General features: G+C 46.0%; 1 long non-coding RNA gene across 1 annotated transcript in view; it reads right to left on the reverse strand.

Moving 5' to 3' along the window:
- Positions 1 to 2,173: 2,173 nt before the first annotated feature.
- LOC307225331 overlaps positions 2,174 to 21,701 on the reverse strand; it is a 146,740-nt gene continuing 127,212 nt past the window's right edge. The window contains exon 4 of the long non-coding RNA XR_013842896.1: positions 2,174 to 2,321. This is a non-coding gene — a long non-coding RNA (uncharacterized lncRNA). The remainder of the gene's footprint in view (positions 2,322 to 21,701) is intronic.

Below are 21,701 nucleotides of genomic sequence, written 5' to 3' on the forward strand. Positions count from 1 at the left end.
GTCTCATTCTGATACTCCAAGAACAAATTTTCTGTTCCTTATGGAGACAGGTGTTCTCTTCTATATTTTTTTCTCCCTCTCTCTTTCCCCCCCCCCCACCCGCGCGCTTTTCTTCTTCTCTGAATAGTCAATATCCAGACTCGTGAAATCAAGAGGCAAAGTTACGGCGCTCCTTGTAACGAAGTCAGAAGCGGGCAGGAACCCAAACCTTTCGCCCCCTCCGCCCCCCCCCCAAAGACCCACACCATTTCACTGGAGATAGGAAAGTGCAGGGCAGGCTGGAGCGAAATCTCATTACATCTGCTCTAATCGCTTAGCAACACAAAGCCTTTTCTTGTGCTGGGAGGCAAAGCTATTCAGGGGCTCTGACAAGACGGATTCAGCCTTAGTAAACTCCATAAATCAGGGAGCATCTATTTTATGGTACTCTCAAGTTTTCAAGCTACTCAGCTAGCGCTATATGGAGGGAGTGGGGGGCGGGGGCGGAAGACGCATTAGGGGCGAAACAACCAGAAATACCGATGGAAATTGTTAGGCGTTGTTAGAAGGGGATTCGTAGAAATCGAGCCATATTTGCCAAATCCACCTCAACCACTTTCCCCAAAGAAAAACTGCGCGAACGAAACAAGGGGAAGTTCAATAAACGCTCTTTAAAAAACAGGGCGAGCACCCACTGCTGGGCAGGTTGGTTCGTTAGGTTGGAGTCGCTGGCATTAAATAGGCAAAAAGAGCCCCCGACACTCAACCGGAGCAGTCGCGCGTTGCATGTGGGAAAGAGAAAAAAGAGAACCCCAATTTGTTATGTCTGTGCAGCCAACATTGTTTTGGCGAGTGTGTGTGTTGGGACACAAAGACGGGAGGTAACAGAAATTGTGCGCAGAGATAGATGCGCGTGCACCTTCTCGCAGAAGGAAGCAAGGTGATCGATACCGTTTTGGGTGCCCAGAAAAAGAGTTCGATTCAGTTTTTCTTTGGATCCTGCTTTAATGGCCTTTTCCCTCCACCCCTTTTTAATTTTTTTAGCTAACCCTAAATCAGGACAGAACGGAGCTGTGCCAGCAAGAAGAAAACTCCCAGTGACCAATGCTCGCCCCCCTCGACTCTACTTAAACTGATCGGGAAGAAGTTGGCGCATCGATTCCCATCTTGCATGAGGACTAAGAGTTTAAAGGCCTAGGCCTCACTCTTTCGCCATCTACTGATAGCCATCGATCAACATCCAAGTGCCGGCGTAATATACCACCATCAGGGGTTTAGCTTTCGCTTCCATTGAGCGAGGGTCCGAGGAGGAAGAAATAATGCTATCCATTTAAACCTTGAATGATAAACTTACAAGGCTTAAAGACAGGTGTGCCAACTTGAATAAAATATTGAGGGCGGAGCCAGGTAAGCCCCGCCCCACATAATCGATCACAAAATGTGGAGCGCGCACAATACTGTATTTGAATGGCAATGCCCATCAACTGGGGAGCAGGGTGCCCCCCTCAAATATTTTATTGAGGGACCAAGGGACCTCGCCCCCTAGGAGTTTGCGCCTATGCTTACTGAGATTATCCTAAACGGATCGGCTTTTTTAAAAAAAATTCAACCCTGAATCAAACACCATATACCATTTTTGTCACGTTTTCAGCAAACATTCGCTGCTATCCCGCGCAGATAACAACTTTCCTAACCTCTCCCACCATCTCACCGCGCCTGACTATTCTAATTCCTGAAAGATTCAGGACCTTGTGATCCTACTTCGATCCCCAGAAAACCAGCTCGGGCTCGGGCTGCTGGAGCTGCAAGGCGAGCAGTCTTTGGGGGTCCCGATCCCCCTCCCCCCCACACACACCACCTTTGACGCGCAGGTGGAAGTTACAGGACAGCCTTCCCTTTTGTCTGCAGCCTCGCCGAGAGGCGCAGCGCAGCCCAGCCCGGGGAGACTGAGGCGCGCGTGTCAAGCTTAATGATTTATTCAGGCTCTCGGGCCGTCCCAGTTTGTTCCCGGCGCTGATTGGCTGCAGGCATGCGCCCTCTGTCATCCGCGCGCGCGCCCCGGGCCCCTCCCGCGCGGGCGCCGCCATTCAGGGAACAGCCGCCGGAAGGGGCGCTCCGCCCGCCCCCCGCCCGCCCATTGAAAGCGGAGGTGGCGGGTGCGGCGGGGCAGGCCAGGCCGGGGAAAGGGGAACGCCGCCGGCGCCGGAGCCAAGCCTCTGCATTCTTGCCGCCTCCTCCTTGCTCAGCCTGCACTTTGGAAGGGCCGCCCAACTTGGAGAGGATGGCCCTCTCACGACGTGTTTCTTTTCCCGGGTGGGCGAAGGGAGGCGAGAGCACGTGGCCTGCCAAATGAGAAAAGAAAAGTCTAAAGTGTAGGGGGGAAATCTTCCTTCTAGCAGGCATCTCGGGGAGGCGGCCCCGATCCTAGCGCATGTTTGGGAAGGGAGTCACGTCTGTTTCAGGCGCTGCATACAGGACCACAGCTATCGGGTGTATTAAGAAAGCATGGCTTTCAGGATGCCTGGGGAAACCTTTTAAAGCTGCAGTTCTGTGCATGCTTACATGGGAGAAAGCCCCCTTTGAACTCGGCAGGGGTGTCTTCGGAGTAAATGTGCATAGGATTGCACTTCAAGGCTACAGTCCTGTGCACACTACCTTGGGAGCAAGCTCAACGGAACATGGTGTTGCTTGCGACTGGGTAGACGTGTCCAGGATTACAGCCTACTAGGATTGATATTGCTATTTTATGTGCAGGGGCGAAAGTGGGCTTTATTTCACCCAGGTACAAGACCCAGTTTGACACACACCTCTCCATGCACATTTGCCTACACACACACACAAGCTGGGAGCCAAAATGGTGCTCCTCTGGAGGCTTCACCCAGGGCAAAAAACCTGGCTAGCCCCCCACCCCACCAAGTAAGAGCAAGGTAGAAGCAAAATGTGAACTAGGACTAATACAGATTTCAAATAATGAGTGGTGGTTGCTATGATGCACCAGCTCTCTACTGCAAAAGCCTAGACTACTTTTGCTTGAAATCAAATATTTTGTCCTAACCCACCTCACAGGGTTACAAGGATGAAATGAAGAGGGGGACATGTACACCACCTTGACTTCCAGGGAGGAATGCTGGGCTATACATGTAACTAGAAATAAATACTACTTTGCTTTCTGGGTGTGTGCGCTTGTGAGGATGTATTTTGCCCCGCCCCCAGGGATGCTGGCAACTGGCTGGTAGTTGCTTAGGTTCTCAGAATCAAGGGATGGTTTCTTAAGAAGGATTCTTATCACTGACTTCTTCAAGCAGGTAGGAACCACCCTCTCTTACAAAGAGGCATTGACTACCTCCCTGGCCCAGACAGCTGTCTTCTTTCTGCTGGATTTTATTAGCCAAGAAGGGCACAGGTCCAGAGCGCAAGTAGTCACCCAAACTGATCCAAGCACCTTGTCCACATCCTCGAGCTGCACCAACTGAAACTCAAAACAACATAACAGGACTAGACTGTGCTCTGGATGTCTCTTGAGATTCAACCGCTATACAGTGGTACCTTGGTTTACGAACTTAATCCGTTCTAGAAGTCCGCTCTTAAACCAAAGCGTTCTTAAACCAAGGTGTGCTTTCCCATAGCAGTGGGGGACTCAATTTACAAATGGAACACACTCAACAGAAAGCGAAACATGTTCTTATTCCAAGGCAAAGTTAACAAACCAAAACACCTGCTTCCGGGTTTGCAGCGTTCTTAATCCAAGTTGTTCATAAACTAAGCTGTTCTTAAACCAAGGTACCACTTTAATAGCAGAGTCAAGGTCCCAACAAATGCAAGCGATTTTATCCTCAGAGTACTTGGCAAACAAGTCACACCAAGCTACCATCGGTTCTACCGCTGCTTTCGGGCCAGTTTGCAAGAGGCCCTGCACAACCTGGAAAAGCTCTGTTGTCAGCATAGAGGAGAAGAAGAAGAAGAGTTTGAATTGATATCCTGCTTTACCACTACCCGAAGGAGTCTCAAAGCAGCTAACATTCTCCTTTCCCTTCCTCCCCCACAACAAACACTCTGTGAGATGAGTGGGGCTGAGAGACTTCAGAGAAGTGTGACCAGCCCAAGGTCACCCACCAGCTGCATGTGGAGGAGCGGAGACGCGAACCCGGTTCCCCAGATTACGAGTCTACCGCTCTTAACCACTATACCACACTGGGGATGATGAAATACAGTATGCCTTCTTTGCTGCCTGCCACAAAGTAAGCTCAATAATGCACAGTCACCAGTGTTTGGTTTCATTTGTCTCGGATTTTCCTCCGCTTGTGTTCAAGCTGTCTCCCAGCTTGTTCCTTTGCCCTAAGCTCTGGAGGAGCCAAACGAGCTCAGCGAAGCAGGAGGGGGTGCTCAGGGGTGATCGTGTCAATGGTCCGAGCCATCCTGATGTTCCACAGATTGGCCAGGGTGTTGACAGGACTGCCAGTCATATCAGCTGAAAAATCCCCTGGAAACCAGTTGGATCCCTCAACCTCCAACTTGCTGGACCATCCTAATGGGTCCCTTGCCTCCGCAGAGGGCAAAAGGTGCTGAAAGCCTAAAGCTCAACAGGAATTGCTCTGAACACGACAAGGGACTGATGCCAATATCCCCCACTTTCAGATCACTTCCCCCCACCCAATCGAAAAGACAAGATCCAGAGTGTGACCTGAAATATACATCAAGCCGATAACATGCTGGGACAGCCCCATGGTTGTCATGGCAGCCATGAAGCCCTGAGCCTCCCCAGAGCCAATTGCCTAGCCATGGATGTTGAAGTCCCTCAGAACCAACAATCTGGGAACCCTCGACACAGCTGCCTTCGACCAGGTCTGCCAGCTCAGGCAGGAAGACTGCTGGGCAGCAGAATCCCTAATGTGTCCCGATTACCCAACACCAAGAACAAACACACTAGATCTCCATTCAGCTGGACAGAAAGCTTGGAGAGAGAAAGAGAATTTCTATAGACCACAGCAACTCTCCCTCCTCGGCCCTCAAGTCTGCCCTGATGCTGTGCTGAATATCCAGGTGGGCACAGCTGGGTGAGCAACTCCACGCTGCTCCCCCACCCAGGCCTCAGTAATGGAGACCAGACAATCAAGTCATGGATGAGATAAACTTTATTCATGCCATAGGCCTGAGAACTGGCTCATATAAATTGCAAGGCATATTTACACACATGATGCAGGAGAATATAGAGAGGTCAGAGGGAAATAATGTAAAAACAAAAAAAGATGGCGATAATAGATGTAAAACCATAATAGTTAAAAGTGCAGTTTTGGTGATTGCACAAACATTCTGGCATTGGTGAGCCAAGTAATGCATCTATTGTGATTAGGAAACCACTCTAATCTCAATTCAAACCATAAGCAATAGAATTAAATTTCCTAGAAAACTAACTCAGCAGTTTCATGCTGGAATGTGTCTCTCTTTGAGGTTCTTCTGTTCAAGGACAACCAGCTTAAGGTCAGGAACAGAACGTCCTGCTATGCTGAAATGTTCTCCTACTGGTTTCTCAATAGTGCCGTTTCTGATGTTTGACTTGTGTGCACTTATTTATTTACTGCCCAGAACAGGGATGAAGGACTTGCCACCCTCCAGATGTTGCTTGACTGCAGGTCCTATCCTGTCTGACCACTAGCCTTGGTCATTGGGGCTGGTGGGCGGGGTGTCAGAGTGCAAAAAGATCTGGAAGGCACCAGGATGGATCTGAGCTTTGTCAAATGCTGCCACTACCATCATTTAAGCCAGAGTGGAGGTGTTAAGCATGTTGAGGTTGCACTGATTTCAATGAGGGAAGAACATGCTTCCTGACTGCCTGTTTTTATATCTGCTATTGCTTTGACTGATACACATACACATACAGAGTTTTAGGCACATTTTTGTTGTATTGCGAAATTGCTTGGGGATGCTTCATAGGAAGCAATTCACATATGAAATATAAGAAGAAGATAAAAAAATAAAAATAACATATCTTGTTTTTTCATCTTGTCAGCTGCCCTGAGATCCTCAGATGAAGGGTGGTATATCATCATCATCATCATCATCATCATCATCAAAAAGTCATACTTTGTCAGTAGCAAGTTTTAGGTTTTAAGACCAACCACCCGCCCCCCCACCCGCCCCCTGGGGCCAACCAGCCTATGTCCCCTGTCATAATACACATCCTATGCTTTGGTGTTGCGCTGCATCTTTTAAATGTGTAAGGAAGACTTTATTTTAAATTCCACCCTCCCCCGCCACCAGAGGCCTCCATTATGTGTTGACTGTCACGGCACTTTCCAGTGCAGGATTATTAATAATCCCATGGAGGCAATTCCCAAACAAAAGTGCGAAGCCATCATTGATACAGGCCCGAAGATTAATTTTCCTCATGTTCAACTCAACAGCATAGTTATCTCTTGAACAGGGTAAAACAGTTTGGCTCCATTGTCCCCTTGGCAGCTCCGCCTTCGCAGAGAAAGGGAGCCCAGCCAGTCTTCTCATCCAACTCGAAGATTGGTTAAAAGGAAGAGAGGGAAAAAACCAGCTGAAAAATCTTCATGAATAATGCCATTCCCCTTCCCTGAGTGGTGGAAAGAGAAGAGCAGGTACCCATTTCAATGGCGGAGCATTTTGTTATGCTGCTCCTCGCCTAAGTCAGAATTTCACAGAAAAGGCCACGAAGAAGAAAAGCTGCAACAATTAGGGGTCGCCTGTCAGAAAACATTAACGCCTTCCTTTCCCTGCCTGTCAGGCGCCCCTGGAAATCTTAAAAAAGAAAAAGGAAAAAAAAGACAACTGCCATAGTAAATCGCACCTCCACCCCTTGTGGAAATACTGGAAGGCAAAGAGGAGGGGGAGCACTGAGTGTGTGGGTAGTGATGCAGTTAGATCATTTTAGACTTAGGCACCACCACAACCACCCCTCTAGATGGTAATGTGCATTACTTCAATATGTGGGAATCCACCCCTGCTGCACTTTGGGCCCTCAAATCCTGAGTGGGGGGCCCTGCTTCTGCCTTAAAAGTCTCCCTGAGTATCTATCTACCTGTTAGCTAACTGATGCAATCAACGTTTAATTAATGTAATGGTGGGCCTCATATCTGTTGGCTCTGGCAAATGGCGCAATCATAGTGATGCTGTTTTAGAGATGATGATGAAGTCACATGGAAGGGGAACATGTGGCCCTGCGGATGTTGTTGGACTCCTCCAATTCCCCTAAGCATCAGTCAGCATGGTAGAGGGTCAGAGATGATGGAAGTTGTAGCCCAGGAACATCTGGAGGGCTGTAGGTTCTCCCTCCCTAAATCAGAGTCCAATCCTTTCTTGGTGAGCCCTTCTGTGCTTTTCAAAGGGACAGGTGGGGAATAATATACCTGCATACTTTTCATAACATCCTGCAGATGCCATCCTATCAAGAAGTCCATTCCATACAATGTTGGAACCCTGTGGAACCCTAACCCATTGCATATTACACAAGCGCCTTCTCTGTTACGGTCTTTCTGGCACTTACTAAAGATGTTCCCCTTACAACAAACCTTTAAAATGGTACTATTTAATGTACCGTATATACTTGAGTATAAGCCAACCTAAATATAAGCTGGGGCACCTAATTTTACCACAAAAAACTGGGAAAACTTATTGACTCGAGTATAAGCTGGTTCACAACACCACAAACCTTTTGGCAGCGGCGGCGGAGGAAGAACAAGCAGCCCGAAAGGACTGCTTTCGGGCTGCTCGTTCCTCCTCCTCCTCCTCCTCCTCCGCCAACAGCGGCAAAGGTGGAGGAGGAGGAAGGAGCAGCCCCAAAGGCCTGCTTTCGTGCTGCTTGTTCCTCCACCGCTGCTGCCAACAGCAGCAAAGGCAGAGGAGGAGGAGGGAGCAGCCCGAAAGGACCCTCACTCGAGTATAAGCCGAGGGGGGCTTTTTCAGAATTAAAAATGTGCTGAAAAAGTCAGCTTATACTCGAGTATATACGGTATATGCTGTTGTTTTAAACCACATTTATATTTATAATTGTTTTTAAATAGTTGCTTATATGCAACTCTTTTATATCTTACTAGACTTCAGCTGCTGCAGAATTTGGTGGCCAGGTTGCTCACGGGGAAGAGACAGTTTGAGCTTATTACACTGATCCTGGCCCAACTGCACTGGCTGATAATTAGTTTTGGGGCCCAATTCAAAGTGCTGGTTTTGACCTATAACATCTTAAATGGCTCAAGGACTGCGTCTCTCCATATGAACCTACCCAGACCCTGCAATCATCATCTCAGGCCCTTCTTCATGTGCCTCCTCAAGGAGAGGTCCGGAGAGTGGCAATACAAGAAAGGGCCTTTCCTGCAGTGGCTCCCCGTTTGGGGAATGCTCTTCCCAGGGAGGTTCGGTTGGCACCTTCATTATACACCTTTAGCTGCCAGGTGAAAGCATTCCTCTTGAACCAGGCCTCTAGGTGATAAATATCCTATACCCTTTTAAATGTGTGTGTGGGAGGAAGGAGGGAGCGGGTTTATTGGCTCATGTTTTTGTTGCCTTTGTTCTTGTTTTTATTATGCATTTTGTGTTTTTATATTGTATTTTTATGTTGTGAACCACCCTGAATTCTATGGGTGAAGCGTGGCATACTAATTAAACAAATACACAAATTTAAGAAACAATTTGGGTGAGGGGGTATCAGTAGAGTGGGTTGGGCAGGAAAGTCTGGGGGGAGTCAAGGATGGAACTGTGTAGATTACAAAAGATTGTACTATAGAAATGAATCTTGACAAAGGGTTGAGAAAGAAAACAAGTAAGTTTTTCTACATAACACTAGAACTCGTGGGCAACGAATGAAACGGAATGCTGGGAGTTTTTGAACAGATGGAAGTACAGTCACGTTTGTTACGTTTGCTTCATGATATGTTTTTTTTTACGTTTGCTTCATGATATGTTTTTTTTTTTTAAGGTTGTGTCCCGCGGCGACCCAGAACTACCGGAAAGGGTTACTTCTGGGTTTCGCCACTCGCGCATGCAAAGACACGCATAATGACGTCACACACATTTGCAGAAGCAGCGAATCACAACCTGCGCATGCACAGAAGCAGGTTGCGTTCCTTTCAGGTTGCGAACGGGGCTCCGGAACAGATCCCGTTTGCAACCAGAGGTACCACTGTACTTCTTAACACAGTGAAAAATTAAACTATGGGAGTTACTCTCGCAAGATTTAGTGGCATGGGTGGCTTTAAAAGGGGATTGCACAAATGCGTAAAGGATAAGGCTATCTGTGGCTCATAGGTGCTGGGTCCCTGGGTGCCCAAGCACCCACAAATTTCCCCATGAAGAGGCCAGGCACCCACAAAATCTGGCACCAGGGCTGTGCATGGCACCCACGGCCCCGGGCACCCAGAGCCGCAGGGCCACACTGGTGGCACTCTTGCCATGGCTACTAGCCACGATGGCTATGTTCTTCTACCATTGGAGGCAGTACACTTTGAATATCAGCTGCTCAGAATCACAGGTGGTGAGAATGCTATTGCATTCAGGTCCTACTCGCAGGCTTCCCATATGCATCTGGTTGGCCACTGTGAGAACAAGATCCTGGACTAGATTGGTCTTTCCTCTGACCCAATAATGCTCTTCTTATGCTCTTACATATATGTACATGGTTTGACTTTTATCCCACCTGATCCAGTGGTGGCATTGAAAGTGAGAAGTAGACTGTACTACCTCAGCTCAGGTTGGAGTTATCATTTCTGAAAACTCCCTTCAACCTATTACTTTAAAACCTGCAAATTTTAAACTAAGATTGTCGACCGGCTCCTTACTTGCTGAGCTGGTTTTCTGTTTCCAAGAGAGTATGGTAATTTGCTTCTTACATGTGATCTGAAGTGGTGCAGTCCATTCTGCCACCTAATTCTACAGTTGCGTCCAAAAAGGGCTGTGCAGAGGGTCCACAAATACACCACTGTTCCTAACCAATCCTTATCCTTATTTTCTCCTCTGAGCAGCTAATTACTCCTCCTCTCCTATTCTTTTCATTAGCATTGGTTCCACAGTGATTTATGTTTCTTCAGGGATAAAAATCCGGAAAAGGCCTTGTATTGGTAAGGCGTGAAATAATGCCGTTGAAAAGAGAAGCCATTTTGTCAGGATTATATCTTGGCAGAGTAGATTAAAATGCTGCCATATGGCCTTGGTTTGTCTGATTATACTTTCAGGTCACAATGTATTGCTAATTAAATGGCAGTGACATTTCAAAAGAAAGGCGAGGCTACCTGTATGTGCAATAAAACGAGAAGAGAAAGAAAAACAAGTGATAGCATTAACAAAGCTGGAGATCCAGACTTCCTTATCTTTGTGACGTGTTTGGCTTAGAAGGCAACAATCCAGAATTCATTCACACATGCAGATCCAGACCCTCCAAGTGTCCCTATTTTCCAGGGACACCCCTGACTTAGAGGAACTGTCCCAGTTTCTTATTTGATCCCGGAATGTCCCTATTTTCACTGGAGAAATCTTGGAGGGTATGGAGCTATCTGACCCTAGAGCCGTCTGAAGGCAATACTGTATTGGGAAGTTTTTGGTTTTTTTAAATGTTTAATGTTTCATTATGTTTTTATATATGTTGGAAGCTGCCCAGAGTGGCTTGGGCAACCCAGTAAGATGTGGGTGGTATAAATAGTAAAATTATTATTATGGAATAGGACGTTCCTATTTTCACTGGTATGCAGATCAACAGAGGCACTATTTCTGGGGTTGGCTTTTTTACCCTCAGACAGACCAAGAATGCTTCTACATTGATTTCTGGCCCCCAGCCTGGAATCTGAACTGAGCCACCAATTGCCAGGGGTGAGAGAAACTACCTCCTCTTTCTCGGCCACACAGAACATGGTCCCGTTTAAAGCAGTATGATAGAATCATTGAATTGGAAGGGAGCCTGAGGATCATCTAGTCCAAGCCCTTGCCATGCAGGAATATGCCGCTGTCCCACACGGGGATCAAACCAGCAACCTTGGCGTTTTCAGCACTGCACTCTAACCAACTGAGCTATCCAGGCTGACTATGATACCACTTTAAACAGCCATGGCTTCCCCCAAGAATCTGTAGCTGGTAAAGGGCACTCAGAATTCTTAGGAACCCTTTTCCCCTCACATAACTAATGTTCTCAGAGTGGTTTAACTGTCAATTCCTAGGAACTGCAACTCTGTGAAGGGCCTAAGGGTTTTCTAAAAATGCACAGCACCCTTAAGAAAGTACAGTTCCCAGGTCCTAGTCTAACACCCGAACCATGGCACCACAAATGAAGTTTGAGCATGCTCAGTGAACAGAGTGCTGACTTACTGTTGAGGAAGTGGCAATGGTAGAGTCAGGGAAAGAATGGAGCATCCTGGGAGAGGGAGTGTTTGAACACTGATCAGGAACTCTCTTAAGCTGCAATATCTTGATGCAGCGGGCCCCACTTGCCTGTTTATCTTCTCTTGTACATTATATTTCAACAGGCACATCCTTCCCAAGCCCTACTTTTGTGCACTAGATTTACATTCTTTATTAGCAACTCCACAGTTACTGACAAAGCCCTTTTCATGCATTTTGCATCACCATTTCCTTTTTTCTTCCCGACAACAGGTATAAAAGGACTCTACTGGCACCCACACTCATATATCTATAGACCTATATATATCTACATCTGTCTATACAGTGGTATCTCGGTTTACGAACTTAATCCTTTCCGGAAGTCCGTTCTTAAACCAAAGCCGTTCTTAAACCGAGGTACGCTTTCACTAATGAGGCCTCCCGCCGCCGGTGCCCTTCCACTGTTCGGATTCCGTTCGTAGACCGAGGTAAAGTTCACAACCGGAATACTACTTCCGGTTTTGCGGTTCTTATACCGAATAGTTCGTAAACAGGGCTGTTCTTAAACCGAAGTACCACTGTATCTGTATCGGGATGACACAGGTTTTTTGTTTTCCCCTGTATTCTTAAAAAAAGAAGAAGACTTACATGAAATATGTTTAAAAATAAATCTCACACAGGGTGTCCCCACCCCCACCCTGCCTGCCTTCCTGAAAACTCAGTGTCCCTGTGCATATGGGTTTTGGGTGGCCTATGGAAATGGGTTTACGAGTCAACCACTTTTCTCTTTTCTTGCTATCTCTCGCTTGAGTGGTTTGTAGGCCTTGGCCCTTTCGTTCACTCAAGGAGAAAAAGGTTGTCTATGGAAGAGGTCAGCGTTTCAAATTGGTAGAGTTCAACGGCACAAATGACACAGAACTGACAAGAAAAGACAGACAGTTTGTGGCAGCCGTGTGTGTGTGTGTGTGTGTGTGTGTGTGTGTACCATTGCTGGTCATGGTCTACATAGGCCTTGCCTTGGGTTTTTTTTTTTTTTTTTTGCTTTGTAATGGGGACTTGGCACCAAAATTAATTAAATAACAGGCTTAAATACTATTGAGGGAAGGGCTGAATGCAAATCAAAGATAAGTAGAAGTTTTCTTTCCTAAAAGAGGGATGATTTCCTCCCCCCTCCCTCTCCCCTCCCCTCCCATTCCATATCTTCGCAGGCAGGGTCTGCATGTTAAACATGATTTAGAAGGCATTATTCCGGGATCCTTTTCATCAGGTTTCTGCAGCGATTGCCTATCTTGGCCTATGATTAATGATCTGCTGTGCAATTTGGAGCCTATAATGACTCAACAATCCACACACAAAACTATATAGTTGCATTCCTTTTGCAGATTTGCCAAGCTGTTACCAAGGGGCCCACAACCCAGACGGATTGTTGGAGAGATAGCAAAGCATTTCGGCAAATGCCATTCTGCCCTTATCTTGCCGTGGAGTGTGTTGGGCAGCAAGCTCATTTACAACATTCAAAGCCCAGATTTCAGTGGCTTCTTTTCTTTTACTTTTTCACTCTTCCTCCCCCCTCATCCCACCCCCTGCTACCCTGTCCAAAAAAAGGGAGGGGGACACCGCCCGCCCGCCCCACACAAACCCAACAAAATCAGGACTTGAAATAATTGTTTAAAAAGGCTGGTTAGAAAAGAGCCCAGCGTATGGCCCCTTAGTGATTATGCCGACAAAATACTTCCTTTGTTTCCAAATTTCAAATCTGATTAATTGAGGCCTAATGCTTTTAATGCCATTTGAAAGAGAAAAGTTAATCTTGCGAAGCCCAGGGCATAAACATAATCTGAAAATCTCAACAGATTTCCAAACATACAGGCCTTATTATAATTTCACTTGTAATTCTTGAGTAGATGGTAACAATTTCATTAAAACACTCATTTAAATATATATCTGCAGGGAGTCAAAATGCTTATACAATGTGCTGCTTTTAAAATAAAGAAAAGGAACCTTGAGAGAGGATTGTGCAGTATAGCTACCATTTTGTGTGTGTGTGTGTGTGTGTGTGTTAGATGAAAATATTTTGCAAATATTTGAAAATCATACCTGGGAGAAAAGGATCCTGTGTAGCCAAAAGTGGAGAGGGAAAGTGGATGAAGTGTTAAAGATTCCTTCTTCTGGTTCTCCCTACCCCGAAGTGTCCACACACACGCACACACGCTCCATCAATGTTTAAAAAGTTTAAAATTTTAAAATATAATAAACCCATAAAGGAATGCCTATCTCATCTTAATATTTATGGAAGACATTTAGGGAGGCTTCTAACATCAAGCATTAGTATTATTGTGCCTGCTCACTGCTTTAAATGCATAAATATATCAATGTATCAATCTATAGGTGAGCACTTATGAATGCTTAGATGTTGTGCAACTGTGAAAAATGTGAAGAATTTGCTCCTGTGTTTTGTCTCACTGTAAGATCCACCTGGTTTTGAGACTTGGGGTGAGCAAATGCTGGTGGGGAACGTAAGATGGACAATTGGTCCGTCCACCTCAGTATTCAGCACCACCATTACTCTACGGTTTCAGACTAGAGTCTTTTTTATCCTGGACATATCAAGATGCTCTATGGCTGAACGCAGGGGGCATTTGCAGACCATCAATATTTTCAGCTAGAACTCAATCACACACAATTCAGGCTGTGCAACTGTAATGGATTAGGAGGTTTTTGCACAAGAACCCCCCCCCCCCCAAAAAAAACCCCTCTGACTTTGTGCAATAAGGAAAGTGAGGCGAGAATGACTGGAAAGTGTGGGATAACACTTTGGTGCCACATCCTCTAACCTCCCTGCAAAAGAAAAAATAAGACCAAATGCTCAATAAATAGCTGACTTCATTTCATCTCCCCACAAACCAATCGGGATGAATGCTCATCTGGAAGCAACCAGGGAAGCTTTGATAGAAGCCACAGGAGATAGAAGGGAGCAATGCTGAGTTTGCCTGACAAAAAACACAAAGACCTAAGAACTGGGACCATGGAGCTGTCCAGCCACAGCCGCTGAGCCATCCATTGAGGAGCAGGTTTCTATCAAGCTGGGTAGCACAGATGCTGCTGAATTCACAACTGAAGGGACTCCTCCAACTCAAAATGTTGCACATCATTTTAAGCCAGGCCAAGACCTCTCAGAATTTGGGCCTGGCTTCAAATGGGGATTGCTCCTTTCCCTGAAGTCAGTCTAGCCTTCCTGCATGGATGTAACAAAGATAGTTGTGCATGGGGAGGCTTCCCTGAAATCTACAAGCCTCGACAATGAGGGCTGCAGATTCCAGGGAAACTTTCAGATGCATGTGTCTATGTGCAAAGGCCTCCTGACTTCAGATGTGCATGCTGTATGCATGAGTGTCTGGGGAGGCACATACCAAGTCAGAGCCAGGCCACTCAGCACCATCCTGTTGAACAACACAGGAGTGAATAATGTCCAAACTGGGCTAATGTTGACTATGGTAGGCAACCAGCGTCAATGGATTTCACTTTATCTTATATTCTTCAAATGGCACAGTGTCACCTGCTGTTATTTAAGGAGGTCACTGCCAAGTGTGGTGAGTTTTATGCTGGCTGCAGAGGTAGTAGTTCCTGGACCAGTAGCAGCAGCAGAGGGGCTCCTCAGAGAAGCAGCGGAAGGGGCAATTCCTGCAGTGGCTGAAAACCTAGTGCATTCTGGGACTGGTGCACAAAAGAACTGCAACATTTCAAAGAAAAAGCAGGTGGCAGCATAGTTGGTGAAAAATTCTGCCTCCCCTCAAATGGTTTCTGGGGGTGGGGGGTGGCATCTGTGTGTGGAGGGGTTCAACATACACAAAAGTTCAGCTCAACTGTCTTATTTTGACAGGAAAGACATTGGCAGGGCATGCTGCCAGAAATACCTCATTCATCCAGCTTTCTTTTTTCCCATCACATTCTAAATTCCTATACTTAATGTGTCACATGTACAAGGCTATCTATTGACTCTCCATCCGATAACATGACTCTAACAGGTACACACTAATGGAAATCAAACAATTTGAATCGATAAAGAAGCCTCTTTCCTTTAAGGGAACCACCCCCCATACATATTTAGAACACCAATATAGGCTCAGCAAAGAGTTCTATCCCCACACCGTTATTGCTACCCACCCTGATCCTCCTGGGCTCCCAGACTTAAGAGATAGGCGCTAGAGAGAAAAAGGGAAACAGGGGCAAAGCTTTTGCTGCAATTGTTTGGGCTACAGATCCTAGGTAAATGACAAGGATTTTTTTTTTCCTTTTAGAAAAAGAACACTCCCAACACACATATTTCAACTAAGCAAAAGCCCAGCGGCTAATGCCCCCTCCCTTTTGTGTGCCTGTTTGAAGCGTATTCTCCTGAGTTGACAAGCACGTGTTTTGGAAACCATTGAAAAGTTTGGGTCATAAATAGAGGAGACCGTTTGGCTTAAATGTTGCTAGGGAATACCTGGCAACAAGCAACAATAGTTCTTTTAGAAGGTCCAGGGCAAACAGTGACCGTGGTAATGGGGTGGGCTTAAGGGAGGCTGCTTGCCCAAAGCCCCTCCACTCACACAGAGCCTTCAGCATTGGTCTGTGTTCCGGAAATTCCACACACAAAGCCCCTCATTCAAGGGGAGGTGGGACAATGCATGTGCTTTTTAGAGAGGGGGGGGTAAGGAGGACGCCTTGATGAGGGTGGGTGCTTTTTTGCTAAAAAATAAAAAGCAAGCTCCCCCCCTTTTTTTTTTTGCAAAGAACTAAGGGAGGCCCAGAAAGTGCTAAGTTTGTAAAAGAAGCTGAAAAGATTCAGAACAGAGCATAAAGGAGCCAGGGAATGCCCTGTGAATTTTGAACAGAGAGCAGAAAAGGGACTCTAAAAAGCAATTAGTGATGCTGCTCATAGATGAAGAGGGAGTTTGGAGGGAGTGGGGAGGCATTAAGGGGCAGGGGGAAATTACACTCATTTAGTAAAGTACTAAAGAGAAAGAAGGAGGGAGATTGACGTCTCCTGGAATTTGTATAGCGAAAGCAGACACACAAATAGCAATGCACAGCATCTAAGTACAGGAGGCCGCACTGAAGCTAAAGACGCATGCCAAGATGGGCCTTTGGATTCGTTGCCAGGGCCCTCAAATGTTCCTGAAAAGCACCATGGAGCAACTAGACGGGAGGGAAACGAGGCTTCTTTGGCCTCAATGCAGCTATTCTGGCTCAATATAAATGTCAGTGGCCGAGATCTGAAGCTGACCTGCTTGATGAATTGGAGCAGTGGCAGATTCATCAGCGCAGGGCCTGTTCATGATAGTCACAGTCATGGCCTCTCACAGCCACACCCCATCTACGATTATACAATCATCTTATAATCAGACAATAATAATATTTAGGGATGCTTTGCAACAGTCAATGCAGATCCCCATGGGTTGTTTCACCTATATCTGTGATGCTCTATGCACACGCTTGGGAAATGATCGGGGTGCTCCAAACGGCCTCAGCCCAGTATACCTGAAGGAGTGTTTCCACCCCCATCATTCTGCCCGGACGCTGAGGTCCAGCGCTGAGGGCCTTCTGGCGGTTCCCTCACTGCGAGAAGCAAAGCTACAGGGAACCAGGCAGAGGGCCTTCTCGGTAGTGGCGCCTGCCTTGTGGAACTACCTGACATTTAGAAGACATCTGAAGGCAGCCCTGTTCAGGGAAGTTTTTAACGTGTGACATTTTAATGTATTTTTAATCTTTGTTGAAAGCCATCCAGAGTGGCTGGGGAAACCCAGCCAGATGGGCAGGGTACAAATAAATTATTATTATTATTATTATTATTATTATTATTATTATTATTATTATTATTCTGCGAGGTTCCATTTTATGTAACAAAACTCATACATTGTTCTCTTGAAACGCCTGGTGTTTTCAGTGTTCCTAAATGCTTAGCTCTGGATCAGACTGTGGCTATAAAGCCTCCCCCCCCCCTTCATGCTGATTGGGTGGCTCTAGGACACTGGTGACAGGGTTCCTGTAGGGACTCTATTTCCTGTAGAAATAGGTAACAGGTCTTCAACCTTCCAAGGCCCTGGACACTACACCACTTGGCAGGAGTACCACTTCCAAGTCATTAGCCAAACACAAACCTTCAAAGGGACTCTGAGCTGCTAAATGTGTCAGGGCCAGCTATGCACATATGATGTAGTCTGGGTGCAGAATTGCCACAATAGAGAAACAAATGCTAATGTTTACTTGCATGGGGTGGGGGTTGTGCCTATCAATGCTATTTTGACTGGAAAGAGGCTACTAACATGGATAGGGTGCTTTTTAAGGTATGCGGGTGGCACTGTGCTCTAAACCATTGAGCCTCTTGGGCTTGCTGATCAGAAGGTCGGCGGTTCGAATCCCCGCAACGGGGTGAGCTCCTGTTGCTCTGTCCCAGCTCCTGCCAACCTAGCAGTTGGAAAGCATGTCAGTGCAAGTAGATAAATAGGTACTGCTGCTAGGGGAAGGTAAATGGTGTTTCCGTGCACTCTGGTTTCCATCACGGTGTTTGGTTGCGCCAGAAGTGGTGTAGTCATGCTGGCCACATGACCCGGAAACCTGTCTGTGGACAAACGCTGGCTCCCTCAGCCTGAAAGTGAGATGAGTGCCGCAACCCCATAGTCACCTTTGACTGGACTTAACTGTCCAGGGGTCCTTTTTACTAACATGGATAGGGTGTTTCAGGCTGGATAAGCAGCATACAGAATTGTTCTTCAAAAGGGCTCCTCACACAACCTTTCATAAGAACACGAGAATTGCCTCCATGGATTGTTACAGGGGACCACCAGATGTCTGTGGAAAATTCACAAGCAAGACACGAAGGTGATGGCCCCATCACAGTGCCCCCAGAATCTAGAATACAGAGGTATATTGTTTCCAAACATGGAAGCTGTGTCCGAGAGAAAGGTCAAGTGCCTGTTCTGGATGGGGTTCTGGAGCAAGTATGTAGTCTGAGGATACCTCTTGATCCAGCTTTGTCATGTGACCTAACACTGAACTATGGCCTTTCCCGGTAGCATTTCAGTATTTTTAGGAAGCACTGCCAATACCTTTCCATTGATCTGTCTTTGGAGGACTGGGATTAAGCCAGTAAAATTAGGCTGTTGGTGTGTTTTTAGCACTTTAAATGTTACGACTTTTCATTATGTTTTAGTGGGCTTTTTGTATTTCCTTTCTAGCTCTTAGGTTGTGGAGGAATAAAAGAGTAAACAAAATATGACTGACCACACAAACAAAAAATGTCACACATGCAGAACTAGCTAAATCAGGAGTTGCTACTTGCTCAATTATCTGAAGTGGATACAGTTGGCAGTATCTGGCCATGTAAGCTCCGGAAGGATCAGTCCCTTGCATAGCATTATATGGTTTTGTTCTAAATAATGGCAATGGCTGCACATGTGCATGCTTGGCCTCAGGTTTTCAATTGCATTGCCTCATTCCAGCAAGAAGGATCCTTTGCTTGGAAGATGGCTTCTATGCATGCAGAGGCACAGTTCCATATCAATGTGCATTGGCAGCCACATGATAATCCCGATCTAAGGCTGAGAAGGACCACAGCTCAATGGCAGAGCATCTGCCTTGCATGCAAAAGGTCCCAGGCATAGTCCTTAGTGTCACCAGGTAGTGCAAGGTGAAATTCCTGCTTGAAGCCTTGAGTCACTGCCAGTCAGAGTAGTCAATTTTGAGCTAGATGGGCCAATAATCTGAATGTATAGGGCAGTTTTCTATGTTCCTCCACTGACTTGGCTGGATGTGTCTTTTGATGTGTTGGGGGAGGGGTATTTAACTCAAGCTGTGATCACTCATTTTTGAATGTGACTAACTCCATATGGGGACGCGGGTGGCGCTGTGGGTTAAACCACAGAGCCCAGGGCTTGCCGATCAGAAGGTTTGAATCCCCGTGACGGGGTGAGCTCCCGTTGCTCAGTCCCTGCTCCTGCCAACCTAGCAGTTCAAAAGCACGTCAAAGTGCAAGTAGATAAATAAGTACCACTCTGGCAGGAAGGTAAACAGCATTTCCATGCACTGCTCTGGTTCGCCAGAAGCGGCTTAGTCATGCTGGCCACATGACCCAGAAGCTGTATGGTAGCTCCCTCGGCCAGTAAAGCGAGATGAGCACCGCAACCCCAGAGTCGGCCACGACTGGACCTCATGATCAGGGGTCCCTTTACCTTTAACTCCATATGACGAGAACTAGACTGAAGCCAACGTACACATGGCCAGTCCATCTCTTCTTGATTGCACTGTTATTAATGGTCACAAGACACAATGTCATGGGAACATAGGAAGCTGCCTTATACCGAGTCGCACAATTGGTCCATCTGGCTCACTATTCTCTTTGCTGACTGGCTGCAGCTGTCCAGGGTTCCAGGCAGGAGTCTCTCCCAGTACTACCTCGGGACCTTCTGTTTGCAAGGCAGACACTCTATGACTCAGTTAGGGACCTTCCTCCATCAGGAACAGTGGTTTCTTTGTTTTTTCACATTCTCATTTAGTTCCCCAACCTCCCCTCTCCGTTTCCTTCAACTTTGTCTTTCCAATATCACTAGTCTGAAAAACTTCTTCCTTATTAAACACATGGAGTCTAAGGAATGTAAATTTCAGTACCATAGACAGCACTGGACACAGTCCTTTTTTCTTTTTGGTACTGTAATTTCAGAAAGGGAGGGAGGGAAACTTTATACATCATTTTCAAAAAGAGAAAATGAATGACCAAATAACACTCAGATGGTTCCATAACAGTCTCATCTAGCGTTAGTGGAACGGATACTTGACTACTTTGGGCGAAGGAAACTTCCCATGCCACTTGTCTTACTGAAGAATCACCTGAATGACTTTGAAAACAGCATTCTAGAGGAGGTAGTTGGAGTCTTGGTCTTAAAAAGAGGGGGAAGGATTATTGTTTGCTTTGCAAGACTAACATTGGGTATAATACAAAGATCCTTGACCAGTGCACATAATAAATTATGGTATTGTACAGATAAGGCTAAGTATCCAGGATGCTGTACTGGTATAGCAATGCTGTGCAGCCAGTTGTGCTAGAGGACCATGGCTGAAAAGAGGAAGAGAGGGAATGTGGTGGGACAGGTTGGGCAAATAGCCTGAGCACAATCATATGCAACTGTATTCCACAGTTATGATTTCCAATGTTTACCAAAAATCAAAAACCTTCCTTAAAATAAAAAACACAAAAAACTGGAGACTCTCATCAATATAGCCACTGGTCTCTGGACCATAGTTGACTGGAGTCCAGCGTACCAGTCAGAACCACAATCTCAAATTGGTAGAAAAAAACACACCTGATTGTTGGGTGGGTGAGGAAATGATTATATGGTCCAAAGTTTCCCTACTTCCTGGAGATGTTCATTCTGTCTATTTTTTCCAAGTTTCAAAGTATTCAGAAATAATTTTGCATCAAGAGACTGATATTCTGCTTCTCTCAAACCCCTTTCCCCTTTGACTGTTCTGATAAGGGTTAACAAAATCTTTCATCTTAGAAATACTAGGCAGGTGAGTGAAAATCACCTTTGAATGTGCCGTGTAAGGTAATGCCACCTTAAGCACTTTTGGAAAAATGAACCTACACACAGGCATTCAGCATTCAACTCAACGTTGTAGTAAGTTTTTTGTTTGTTTTTTTAAAGCGAGCTTACAACACCTGTATGGAAATTGATCTCTAATCTTTCCTATTCACTTACAGGACTGTGTGGAGTTCAATCAGGCTCCATAAAGGGTGGTGGCAACTCTTATTTTATATTTTATTTAACAGCTCAGCCTGAGTGTTTGTTTTTGAAAGAACGGTGGCAGTGCCAGGAAGGCACTAAACTTTTTTTTTTAATCTACACGCTTGATAGGACAAAGCAGGTGCAGTACAAAATTTCCGACACTCTCTGCAGAAGCTGTAATCCCCGCCTTACCACAGACAAGCCACCTGCCTTCAGGAAGAGTGATAATTCAGGTTCCAAGTGAGTTCAGCTTTAGGTGTCTCCTGAGTAAAGACTGATAAACGAGCCACAGTACAACACGACTGGGGGTTGTGTCAATAGATCAATATTTGATCGCCCAAGGCGGCCGTCTTTGGATTCTCCTTAGTATACAGTTGTTGAACTTTAAGTCTGAACTTTAAGTGTCCTCAGCAGGTCTTATACACCTGTAATTTGGGACTCAGGGAGGAGCTCCCATTCACATCAATAGGAACATTTCCATGGGTTTCACTGGGCTTTCTACAAGGTCACACATATCATTTTGAAAGGCACAGCTGAGATATGTGCTCAGTGGAATTTAAAAGATACATAGTGTTGAGTTGGATTGTGGATGGATTTTTTTTTTCTTTTTTCAAAAATGTGTCTTAATTTCTCATT

Source organism: Podarcis cretensis, assembly GCF_951804945.1.
Source record: "Podarcis cretensis genome assembly, chromosome: 10".
In the NCBI taxonomy this organism is placed as follows: domain Eukaryota; kingdom Metazoa; phylum Chordata; class Lepidosauria; order Squamata; family Lacertidae; genus Podarcis; species Podarcis cretensis.